This window comes from Equus quagga, chromosome 3, assembly GCF_021613505.1.
Source record: "Equus quagga isolate Etosha38 chromosome 3, UCLA_HA_Equagga_1.0, whole genome shotgun sequence".
Lineage (NCBI taxonomy): Eukaryota > Metazoa > Chordata > Mammalia > Perissodactyla > Equidae > Equus > Equus quagga.
This window is the reverse complement of record NC_060269.1, coordinates 101,584,817-101,598,403: the sequence shown is the minus strand read 5'-3', so window position 1 is coordinate 101,598,403 and position 13,587 is coordinate 101,584,817. Positions and strand designations below refer to the sequence as shown.

General features: G+C 35.3%; 1 pseudogene; it reads left to right on the top strand.

Annotated features, from left to right (window-relative positions):
- Positions 1-8,884, top strand: part of LOC124236811 (UDP-glucuronosyltransferase 2B31-like) — a 37,648-nt pseudogene extending 28,764 nt beyond the window's left edge.
- Positions 8,885-13,587: the final 4,703 nt, after the last annotated feature.

Here is a 13,587-nt window from a genome sequence, read left to right as displayed (position 1 = left end):
AACAAAACAAAACTGTTGATCAAACGAAGCTAGGTTTATTTGACTTATTACAGGAAGGGGGAACAACACCTTCCAGACTGGGTTTTATTATTGTTCCAGAAAAAGGAAGTCAAGATAATTCCGAGGTGTTGGGGCCTGGGTTTGTGATACATGGACGGCTTTGTAAAGTAAGCAGTTGGTTGTAAGTGAGCAAAGTTTATGATATAACTTTGGATTGCTGGACAAAGGTAGGTGAGGTGTTAATTCTTATCTTGGTAAGCAAGCTATGTGTTTTAATGAGTAAACTAATTTAGTTGGGCACGATCATGTAATCCTGGGACAAATAACTAAGATACTGTTGCTAGGTCTCAGTAACGTTTAACACAGAATTAGAAAAAAATGTCTCGCCCTGGTGACGTTTAATGCATGGAATAGAAATTATATGGTTTTTAGTACTCACATAAGAAAATTAAACCTATGTTGCCATAGTGGGAAAGGTTCTCAAAGGACACTTCCTCTGTATTGTAATCACTTGCTGGGAATTGATAAAAAAAAAGAACCATATTTGCCTAGAAATCAATGATATACATTTGGGAAAGAAATTGGATTTCATATCACACATCTCCTTCTAAAAGGATTTAATGGTTTAGCATGTTAGAAGATGAGACTATTCTAAGAATTCTACTCTGTTTAGGAATGTATGTATTCATTTCCTTCAAGCAAACTAAAAAAAAGAACAAATGAAATAAAAAAAATCTCTCTGCACTGATGCCCTTTCATATTACCATGAACTATCTCTTTTCAGGAAATTGAAGAGTTTGTGCAGAGCTCTGGAGAAGATGGCATTGTAGCATTTAGTTTATGGTCAATGGTCCAAAACCTTCCAGAAGAAAAGGCTAACATGATTGCATCGGCCCTTGCTCAGATTCCACAGAAGTTCTGATAAGTTGCATTTATGCTGAACAAGTAATTGAGTAAGTCTCTTTACAATCTGTAGAGTGGGTTCATTAAAATGGTTACTAGAAAGGAGTAAAAATTTCATAATGCAATTAGATCAAAATGAACTTGTATCTCTGTTTTTATTTGAAGTCAAATTCTAAAATAGTGCAGAGAGGACACATTTGCTTAAATATTCCACTTTAAGTTTCATTATGCTCTCTGAGATATTTATATATTAGAGACTCTGTGTAAGGTTTTGCTCCTATTATGATAATAGTATGCAGGTAACACAGCAAGAATGCCCAAATTTTACCCCACAAATCAAAGCTTCTCCAAAAACATCTCCTCAGAGATTATGAAATTATGAGCATCAGAGAGGCATCAAATCATAGTTCAATTGGTAGCTGCATAAACACTCAATAGTCAAAGTAGAATTTTCTAAAAGGTTGAGTTGGAGAATAAAGATTCAGACCCTTCCTCCTGTTCCTGCTCCCCCTTCTCCTAAGATAAATACAGTATATATCTTAAAACTAACCCTATGTGAACGAACAAGAGAGAAGCCTGGCCCTCCTGATTCCCCTTGGCATTGAATAGTGGGGATAGATTGAAGAGCAGGCCCAGAGGGCCAGGCTTTGTCTCCTGTTAAAGCAGAAAGGGCAATAGGAAGGAAGGGACACGGGCTCTGACTTTAAGTGCTCTTATTCCTGCCCATTAAAAACTTGGTCTAATCCAAATACTGTTCTGACAAACTGGATTATCAACTGCTTTCTCAAAGGTGGGGGGAAAGAGAGAGGCAAAAACTGGGAAAGCCTGCGCAGAGTCAGGTTTAACATAGAGATAAGTCCAGAAGTGCTCCCTCCTGTAAAATGCTATAGATATTTTAATGAAACTACAAGATCCATCTGAGCTCTCTCACTGGTTGTGGACTACTTTCCACCTTCAGGCATGATCTAAACTGGCCCCTAACAATCCACAATATTTTTATCGCAGAGAACCTGAGATCAGGCTGACTGCCATGACAGGTAATAGACAGCCACCTGCTATTCTTTTAAAAAGTTGCCCCACTAACCTAGGATTCCTTGGGATTTCATCTCACTTAGAAGTGAGAATTTCAGTATCAGTCACTATGTCTGGTTGCAGCATCTTTGATACATGAGGCATTCTAAATTAGTGTTTTCTATTTTATAAAATGCAAGTAGATCTCTTAACATCATAAGCTGCTAATTTGCCTATTTTAGCTTATTATGGTCAATGAAAATTAAAGACCTTTTAAAAAAATTTTATCCCTTGTCCTATTATTAATTCTGCAGTTCCTACTTTTGTAAAAAAAAATATGTAAAACTATGGATGGATAAGTCCATTGTTAATCCCTTTCTGGGGGAAAAAACTGAAATAAGGCCTTGGAAGATTCCTACTTCAAAGATTATAGCAAGCAATGTTCTTGCAATACGTAATCTAAATTATTTGATATTCCCTCTATAGAAGAAGGGACTTTAACCCTCTGTCCTAAGTAGAATAAAGTATGATATTGCTGACGATATAAAATAGAAAGGTATAACTTTCCATCAAAATGCTTTATGGAGAAAGTGAACATAAGCAAATCCTCATGTATTCTGCTCAGAAAATGCTAAGCAAGCAAAGCCTTTCCTAGATTAAAACCACAAGTTTCTTATATGAGATAGTCACTTGAAATAAAATTGCAGAAATTGCAGTTAATGTTGTGTTTACACTAAAGTCCTGAGTTATCCCTTAAAGCTTTTAATATTAAAGTGTCATTTACAAACTAATTTCCCTCAGCTCTTTATAACTAATAACAGTGAATAATAAACTAATAATTTGTAGCAAACTCTACAGAAAGATAGTTGATAAATAGGTACCCAGATTTTTGGTACTTTGATTTTTTAAACTATTTGATAGCACTCATATGTTAACATTTCTGGGCAAAAATATCCAAATTTGTTAATGGGAGGGAGCTGGAAAAGACTCCTTGCTAGACTTTAATTTCAAAAATACTCTATGCTTATGTGATCTTTCTCATGGTGTAGAGCATTTTCTTCATCTTAATAGGTTGTTTGGAGATTCAGTGGAAAGAAACCAGGTACCTTAGGACGCAATACTCAACTCTTCAATTGGATCCCACAGAATGATCTTCTTGGTAAGACTGTGGCAAACAAATAAAATCCTACTGAGAGGAAATATCAAGAAAAACAATGGAACACCAGTGTAATGCAACATTTGGTTTTGAAAACTTCAACAATCATGTGCTAATTCTCTCTTAACCATAAATTTTCTATTGCTTCTTGATAGGTCTTATCAGCTCCATGCTCTTCTTCTCCAGTCTATCTTTCTCATTGATGTTGTAATGCATTTCCTAAAAAATATAAGAAAACATTACTCCTTTCCTATGGACTTTCAGTGACTCACGCTGCCTACAAAATAAAGTACACCCAATAGGACACAAAACACCTTGTGTTCAACTCATTCATCATTTGTCCTTTATGTCCAAACACTTCCTGAGATTCTCCACACATTTTCAGATTGGATCCCTCTCTATACAATTGAGACAATGTTTCTTCACCGCCATGATTTTGAATGCAAAGTTCTTTGAATCTTCATTCACTTCCACACTTGTCTATCGGACAAACAACTCTACACTAACATCTCCTTCAATGTAACCCTTTTTCTCTTTTCCTTAGACAGACTTCCTTTGGAAATCCACAAATGTTTATACGATCCCATGAGCATAGTAATCCTGTGCAGAAAATGCTGCCTTCTTTACTGGCTTATACTGTCAATTTCTATTTTTACACATGGGACTCAGAATTTACTGTTTTCTTTGATCTCTTTCTTACATCATCCAAAAACCAAAGCTTTTGTCACTCACGGTGGTGGCAATGCACCTATGAAGCCATTTACCATTGGATTCCCATGGTGGGACTCCCCATGTTTGTTGATCAACCTGATAATATTGCTCACATGGTGGCCAAGGGAGCAGCTGTTAGATTGGACTTGAACACAATGTCAAGTACAGATTTGCTCAATGCATTAAAGACTGTCATTAATGACCCTTCATGAGTATAGCATTTTTTTTTAACCAGGCAGTATTTATAGATAGGTTCTCTTTTCAGCAGTGAATATATATATATGTCCTATTATTAAGAGGCTAATTTTAAATAATTAAAATGGCATCACCAATCTAAAATTCACTTTTACATTCAAGCAGTCAGTTATTTCAAAATTTCATTTTAATTCTATAGATTTAATGAGTAACCAATTAGTTCAACAATTTTCTAAGCAAAAAAAAATTTAAGTTATATAGCTTATTGTAAGAGGCACACATTTTTAAAAATGTGGCTGGGGGACAACCCTGTGGCTGAATGGTTAAGTTTGAGTGCTCCGCTGCAGCAGCCTACAGTTTCACTGGTTCAAATCCTGGGCACGGACATGGCACCACTCATCGGGCCATGCTGAGGCGGTATCCCACATAGCACAACTAGAAGGACCCACAACTAAGAATATACAACTATGTACTGGGGGTTTTGGGGAGAAAAAGGAAAAAAATACAATCTTTAAAAAAAAAATGTGACTGAATCCACAGAAGGAAAAACTGATGAATGTGAAAAAATATCTGGAAATATTTCAATTAATTACTTAAAAGTTTTAAAACTATAGAAATATTCCCCTAATTTTTTTATTAATATAATTATTTTAATACGTTATAAAAGGAGATAAAATTTACTTAACATAAAGTTGTCCTCCTTAAACTGTAAAATTCAAGTATATTCATTATGTTTGCAGAGTTATGAAACCTTCACCACATCATCATAATCTAATTTTAGAACTTTTTCATCACACCAAAAAGAAAGCTTATACTCCTTAGTCAGTCTCCATGACTTCATACCCCTAGGTAAGATAGATAGATGATAGATAGATAGATTGATTGATTGATAGATAGATAGATAGACAGATAAACTGGAAGTACACATTTTTCAAAAGCATATGTGGGGGTCAGCCCGGTGGTGCAGTGGTTAAGTGTGCATGTTCTGCGTCAGTGGCCCGGGGTTCACCAGTTCAGATCCTGAGTGTGGACGTGGCACCACGTGGCAAGCCATGCTGTGGTAGGCATCCCACATATAAAGGAGAGGAAGATGGACATGGATGCTATCTCAAGGCCAGCCTTCCTCAGAAAAAAGAGAAAGATTGGCAAATGTTAGCTCAGAGCTAATCTTCCTCAGGAAAAAAAAAAAAAGCATATGTAATAAAATACCAGAATTGGCCATATGTTTGTCTATAAAGCAAGACTCAGAAAATCTGAAAAGACTGAACTCATACAAAGTAAATTGTCTGGTTGTAGTGGAATTTGGTTAGAAATCACCAAAAAATTTTTAATCTAAATTTTGGAAATTAAGCAATTTTATTCTAATAATTCAGAGTCAATGACAAAAGCATAATGGAAATTTTAATACATCTAACAAAATGATCAGGAAAATTAAAGGTATCAAGGTTTGTGGAATGCAACAAAAGTTATACCCAAATGGAATCTTGGATCTTAAAATTCACATGTATGCCAAAGGTAAAAAGTCTAATAAACAATGATCTTAGCTTCTGTTTCAAGATCTGAGGTAAACAAGAGCAAATTAAACCAATGTATAAGGAAGAAATGAATACAATAGGGAAATGAATCAATATAATACAAACATAAAATGAGGACGATCAATGAGTCCAAAAACTGGCTCTTTAAATAGACCAACAAAATTTATAAAATCCTGGCAACTTGGATCAACAAAGAAATAAAGCAGGTACAAATTACCAATATCAAGAATAAAGAAATGACATTAATCTAGAGCTATTGGACATTAAAATTTCTCCTAACAGTGTATTAGGTGCAACTATATGAACAAAATTCTATATAATGAACAAAATATTATAAAACACAATTGTACAAAAAAATCACCCCAGGACAAATTGAAAATTTGATTTGCCTCATATCCATTAAAGAAATTGAGGGGCCAGTTCAGTGGCATAGTAGTTAAGTTTGTGCACTCTGGTTTGGTGCCCCAGAGTTTGCAGGTTCCGATCCTGGGCATGGACCTAGCACCACTTGTCAAGCCACCCTGTGGTAGCATCCTACATAAAATAGAGGAAGATTGGCACAGAAGTTAGCTCAGCAATAATCTTCATTAAGCAAAAAAAAGAAAAACTAGGAAAATTGGCAACAGATTTTAGCTCAGAGCCAATCTTCCTGACAAAAAAAAGAGAAAAGAAATTGAATGTTTGTTAAAGCTATTAAAACTTTCAATTTAGTCTTTGTTAAAACTTCCAACACAGGAAACTCCTAGCCCAGATGCCTTCACCTGTGAATACTTCCAAATACTTAAGAAAGAAATATCACCAAGTTTACGTAAACTCTTCTAGATAATGTCAAACATATTTAATACTTTTCAAGTCATTTTCTGAGGCCTATAAAAATAAGACAAGAACATTACAGGAAAAGAAAATTTGAAAAAAATTCCTTTCTGAAATCAAATATTGGGTCACTAAATAGAGTACATTTAAAAAAGAATAAAACATCGTGACCAAAATAGGTTTAGGTTTATTCCAGGATTGAAAGTTTGCTGAAATGTTTGAAAAATCAATCAGCATAATACAATAAATTTTCAACATGAAAGAGAAAAATATCATGACCATTTCAATGGTTAAAGAAATTTTTGATAAAAGTCAACATCTGTTCATCATATTCAAAAAGTTCAACCTTTTGCAAACTAGAAAGAAACTTCCTTAATCTGATAATGATTATCTAAAAAGAAACCTACAACGAATATTATATCACTGGCAAAAAATATACAGCTTTATGCTCTTAATTAGTCCTCAGGAAAATGTAAATTAGAACCTCCTATTAATTCATCAGAAGAGCTAAACTTTAGAAAGACTGATACAACCAAGTCTTTGACAAGGATGTGGAGAAATAGGAACTCTCGCGCACTACTGGTTGGAAGATGAATTAATAAAAAACTTTAAAAAACTGTTTAGTAATATCAATGAGACCCAAACATACATGCACTATTCTCTCAGCAATTCCAGTCCTAGATATATGACTAACAAAAATGTATAGGGGCCAGCCCCGAGGCCAAGTGGTTAAGTTTGCGCGCTCTGCCTTGGCAGCCCAGGGTTTTGCAAATTTGGATCCTGGGCACAGACATGGCACTGCTCATCAAGCCATTCTGAGGCAGTGTGTCACACAGCACGAACAGAAGGACCTACAACTAGAATATACAACTATGTACTGGGGGCCTTTGGGGAGAAGAAGAAGAAAGAAGGAAAAAAAGAGATTGGCAACAGATGTTAGCTCAGGCACAAATCTTTAAAAAGAAAAAAGTATAAGTATGCAAACCAAAAGACATATACAAGAATTATAACTGCATTAGTCATAATAGCCAGAAAACTGTTAACAGCCCAAATATCTATTGATCAAAGAATGAATAAATAATTTATGGTATTGTCACTCAAAGGAATACTATACAACAATGGAATTAACCAACGATTGCTACATAAAAGACAGACACGAATGAGTAGACACTATATGATTCCAGTATATACATGAGCAAAACTACTCTGGGACATTAGAAATCATGCTAGTGTTTAATTTGGGGAAGATAGCAGTGGCTGAAAGTGCCCACAAGGAGGAAGTGATTCTCGGGAGCTTATGATTGTCTAAGTGATGATCTGGAGAGCAGTTAGATTAGTGTTTTACCTTGTCATAATTTTCTAGCTAATTTTGAATTTGGAGCTGCTTACTTAGGAAATGTGCAGCTTTCATATGTTTCATACTTAAATGTTTATTTTAGAATATATAACATGTTTAAAAATACCTACATGGTAGAAAGCACAATTCACAAAAAACAATAGAAGAAATGCCCATGAGTGCTGTCAGAATGTGGCCAGGAAAAGCCTCCCTGAGATGGAACTCTGAGCCAAAGACTTCCCTCGAAAGGGAGAAGCAAGGCTTGGGGTGTTGCAGGGAAGAGTGCTCCAGCGGAGGGACAGAGGGGACACAAAGTGCAAAGGCACTGAGGTGGGAAAACTTTGGGCAGCTTCAGTGAACAGCTAGAAGGCCAATCAGTCTACAACAGAGTGTGCATGGGACAAAGTGATAGGAGAAGAGGGAGCCAGGGCTCTGTCCATGGAGGTCCTGAGGTCCAAAGAAGAGATTTAGAGTTTATTCAGAATGAGATGAGAAGCCAGGTTGAAATTCTGAGCAGGGAAGTGTAATAGGCTGACATGTGTTTGAAAAGAATCATTCTGGTTACACGATGGAAAATAGACAGTATAAGTAGAAGAGTAAAAACACAGGGACTAGTGAAGAGGCATTTCATCCTCCAAGATACTGGTCTCCTTGAAAAATTAAAAAAGCATCATGCTAAAATTGCATTTCCGCCCTCTGCCTTACAGCGCTTGGAATGGCTTGTATCATTTTTTCTGCTAGAAAAGATATAATTTTCTCACCTGCCCTTCCTTTTTTACTTTTTAAAATATTTTTCAATTGGAAAATTCCTATTTAAAAGCCAAACTTTCTATGCGATCCAAATAAAGATTTACTAACTTCTGCAATCCTATAGCATTTATTTTGAATAATATGTATGACACTTCAAAAATCATTAATGGGATTGGTATGCTTAGACAAACAAACTTCCTTTCAATGTTGCTATCTTTGTGTTTCTCGTTTAGATATAAAGAGAATGCTATGAAATTATCAAGAATTCAACATGATCAGCCAGTGAAGCCTCTAGATCGAGCAGTCTTCTGGATCGAGTTTGTCATGCGCCACAAAGGAGCCAAACACCTTCGGGTTGCAGCCCATGACCTCACGTGTTTCCAGTACCACTCTTTGGATGTGATTGGGTTCCTGCTGGCCTGTGTGGCAACTGCTATATTTGTCATCTCAAGAGGCTGTCTGTTTTGTTGCTAGAAGTTTACTAAAACAGCAAAGAAGAAAAAAAGGGCCAAGCTGTATCCTTGACCTAAAGCTGGTATGCTTCCAGTTTATTCCAGCAAGAAGTTGTGATGTAAAGGTCCCTTCCTCGTATATCCAAATGACTTCAAAATTTAGCTTCTCTGGGAATTTGTTTTCAAGGGATTTAATACACATTTAAGAGTTAGAAATATTTCATGCTAAGAGAAAGAAAATGGGGGGAAATAAAAATCAAATAAACCTATCTGGGTTTATATTGAAATTTACAGTTCGAATTCACAATTTATGCCAAAAAAATTTATTGAGCCTAACTGTGTTTCTAACTTTGTGCATGGAAACAAGAACATAAGGTGTCTACTCACAGTACCAGTAATATTTTACAAATATTCAGAGTATTTTCACTTCATGTGGGTACAGAAATGTGTAGCTTTATCTTTTGCTGAAGAAATGATTCAACAATTAGAATTGTGTAGAAAGACTCACCCTTTCATTTCCTTTTGGGAGCCCACTGATGCTGCTTGATTTTTACTGTGCATCAGCCTCAGTATCAGCATCGCTTTTTACCTAAGGACATGGCAAAACATTGCTCTCATTCAGCTTAAGTCGTTTCCCAGTAGAATGTATATGGGTTTAGAAAGATTACGACTACCAACTGCTTCCTCCTATAAATTTGAGCTGTTTGGGAACGTCTTTGGTTTCACTAGCTTATTCTCTTTACCTCACAGCCCTTTGAAAAGATTCACTTGGTTGCTTTCAAGCTCATTTTCAACCTTTGATAGTAGCTGTAAGATCTTAGTTGTAGGTTGTAATAATATAGAGCCCGTAGTCTAAAAGAATTATTAAATTTTCATTCTCTTCAAATGTGTGTACATACATATAGCTACTGGTTACAAAAAAGACACAAAATAAGCTAGTTACTTACAGTTACGGTGTGAATTCATTGTGTAAACTGTGTAAATTCATTGCGTTTGCTGAAGACAATTTGAAATAATGATTATTGTACTATATAAACATACTAGACCAGCATGTCTCATGCTTTCCATCTTTCCTCAGACGTCTGTTATCCTATCCCTCCCATTAACATAATATAAAAACATTACCTCATTTGTATGACAAAAAATAATACAATCACGGTTTTCTTTAAAACCTAGGCCTGATATGACTGACCGTAATCAATAACAATACAAAGAGCACGAAATTCTGCAAATTTGGGGGGAAATAGGTAAATCAAACCACCAGGAACCACAAGGCCCTCCAAAGACCAACAGATCAGAGAACCACTTTGTGATCAAAGTGGTCCAGCTTGAGAAAAACTGATCTGTCTTTATTGGCCAAGAAGACCATCATCAAAGTATCAAAACAAACAACCTAACACATGAATTTATTTTTAGAAAGAATTAAAACCTAGATGGTAAGGGAATTATAGAAAAAGTTTACAGCAGAATTTTCCACACAGCTAATCTAGATAACTGACATATTTTAAAAGGAAAATGCAAGTGATATTGTGCTATAGTATATAGTAATGTTAAAACATGCATATAGGCTTGAATTAATTTTCCTCAAATCTCTCCTACAACACACGTAAAAGAAAAAGGATTTTTTAGTGAGAAATCCTACAAATCACAAATAAAAAGTCCAAAATGAAGATAGATGAAGGATATGAAGAGGAAATTTACAGAAATAAAAATGGCCTTTAACGTTTGAAAGATGACAAATCACTGATAGTTACGGAAATGAAAATTAAATCAATTAATTATTTTCTCCCAGAATATCTGTCAAATATTAGAATCTGAAAAAACTATTTTGGAATAACACTTATAATTGGAATAACACTTTCAAATAAAATTCAAACACACTGCTTAACTCTGCAATTCTACGAGTAGAAATTTGTCATGCAGGAATAGGTAGACATGCACACATTAATGTGCGACACTTAAATGGCTGTCAGTCAATGAACACATTTACTTCCAGTGAAAGTCTTCAGATGTACAGCCATCACAGAGAACAGGTACATCACAGGCAACATTGTTGAATGCTCTCCATGTCACAGTGCTAAATAAACAGCAAGTTCTAGGAAAAAAATAGGCATTGTACTCTTCTTTGGAAATAAAACAAAATGCTTTGTACCAGGCACAAGTACTTAGCCTTCTTGTTAACTAGTGTTGGTGAGAAACCTGTACTCAACTTGAAGACCTAAGTTGAATTTTAATAGAAGTAAGCCTTCCTCTTCCTCAGGCTCTAGTTAGACTCATGATCTAGTCAATATTTTCTATATTATAAAGGGGCATTAGGTCACCTAATAGGATAACCTGATAATTTTCACATTTTAGCTAATGATGTTCAATTGACTATAATGTGGGATCTTCATTCTTGTGGGTATATCAATGATAATATTATGATGTCTGACAATTCTATGGGATTGTCTGCTTTATACATCAAATCTACAGAAAACAACTGACTAGACATCTAGTGGCAAAAATATATTCGACTCAAGTCAACTATTTCTGTCTACAATATTACAGGAAACAATGTTTCCCCCCTAATATATAGTAAAAATTAAGTTTAACTACCTCTCTAAGAATAAATGTTATTTCTTACTCCCAAGTCAATGAGACTATATTATTGACTCCATAACATAGAAAGATATAAATCTTCAGTGAAATGTCTTTGCTTAATAAAATATAGGCAAATCATTCCTTATTTCCTTTAAAATTATAACAAGGAACATGATAGAGAAATCTAAATTATATTAGAGAATATCTAAATTACAAAGAACAGACTGTAAGCAGAAATATAGGCACTAAAGTTGCTGCCAGCAAAGGCTCACAAGGAAATGAAAAATATGCTGTTGGAAACTGGAGGAAAGGCAATCATCGTTCTGCAGTTTCAGAAATCTTTGAGGAATTGTGTCCTATAATGACATGAAAAGCAGCATTTGTAAGTGACAAACTTATATATTTACCTGAGCATATTTCCCAGCAAAGTTTCAAGATATTATTTGGGTTTTATTCTGCTGCTTATAGTAAAATATGAGAGGTGAGAGATAAATTCATGGAAGAACTCTTAAACAATAAGGAACTTGGGCTTGATGATTTGTAAAATTTATAGTCTGTTAAAATTGCAAAAGAAGTTGATATTAAGAAATTCACTGTGAGAACAAGATATTCTAGAGGAAAAGTTGAGGGTGTTATTATTCAATATTTTGCTAACTCTTCAGAAAAATCAAAGGTTAGAGTATTCAGTCACACAAAAGACTGAAGGGATTGGGAGCATGACTCAATCAAGACAGAGAAATTCTAGGAAGTTAAGCCTCAGCGATCTCAGTAAAAGTCAAAAGATAGAGGATTAGCTCAGAAAGCATGAGCCTCTTATCAAAGGGAGTGAATCTCCATGACATACACAGGAGACCCACAGAGTTAGTGAGAATTTTGTTCCAGAAGAAACACTCTCTGTGTCGACCAAAAGAGAGTACAAAATGAAAGAAAACTGTCTGATCTCTAGATTTATACATGCAGGAAATGGGGATAATGAATCTACTTGGCTGCAAATACCTGCTACTTCCATGAAAAAGGAAGGACAGCCCAGAAGGGAGGGTCAAAAGGCCAGAGGGCAGAGCTGTGAAGTACAAAACCATCATCTCCAGGTCTTGAAATCTAGTGACATTTTCCCAGATGGATTTCACAATGACTTGAACCATCAACATGTTTTTAAAAATTTTCTCCTCTTTTGAACTAAAATATCTATAGCTATTATCCTGGATCTATCACGATCATATTTGGGGAGTAGATAAATTCTTGTTTAGTTTCAAAGCAAAGAAATTGTGCTCCATAATAGATCATTCCAAGAGCCTCTCCAATACCTAATTTAGATCATATGGATGATGAGATTTGGGACTTTGAGATGATGTAACAAAGGGTTGAGACTTTGTGGGACTTAATGATGTAGTGAACATATTTTGCACGGACATGAATCTTTTGATCCCAGAGGATGGACTCTTTCGAGCAGAATGATGGCTGTCAAAGATATCCAAGCCCCAGTCCTCAAAATCTGTGAATATCTGAGTATCCATAGCAAAAGGAACTTTGCAGATATTGTTACTGATTTACAATTTCGTACTATTGTGGTCATAAAAGAAGCTTGGAATGATATCAATCTTCTGAAATTTGCTAAGGCTTGTATTGTGGTCTATCATATTATCTACACTAGGAATGTTCATATGGATGTAACAATTTGTATTCTGCTGTTGTTGGATGGGGTGTTCTATATATGTTTGTTACATTCGTTTGGTCTAAGGTATAGTTCAATTCCAACGTTTTCTTGCTGATTTTCAGTCTGAATGATCTATCCAGTGCAGAAAGTGGGTTATTGAAATCCCTTACTGTTATTGTATTGTCCATTTCTTCCTTCAGCTCTGTCAGTATTTACTAAATATATTTGGATACTCTGAAGTTCGCTGCATATATATTTAAAATTGTTGCATCTTCTTGGTTAGCTCATCCCTTTATCACTATATAATGATCTTCTTTGTCTTTTCTTGCCACTTTTGGCTTAAAATCTATTTCATCTCTGTATATCTACCTCTGTTGTCTTTTGGTTTCCACTTGCATTGACTATCTTTTCCATCCCTTTGCTTTGAGCCCATGTGTGTCCTTGAAGCTTAGGTCAATTTCTTGTGGGAATCTAGACTTTGGTCTTGTCTA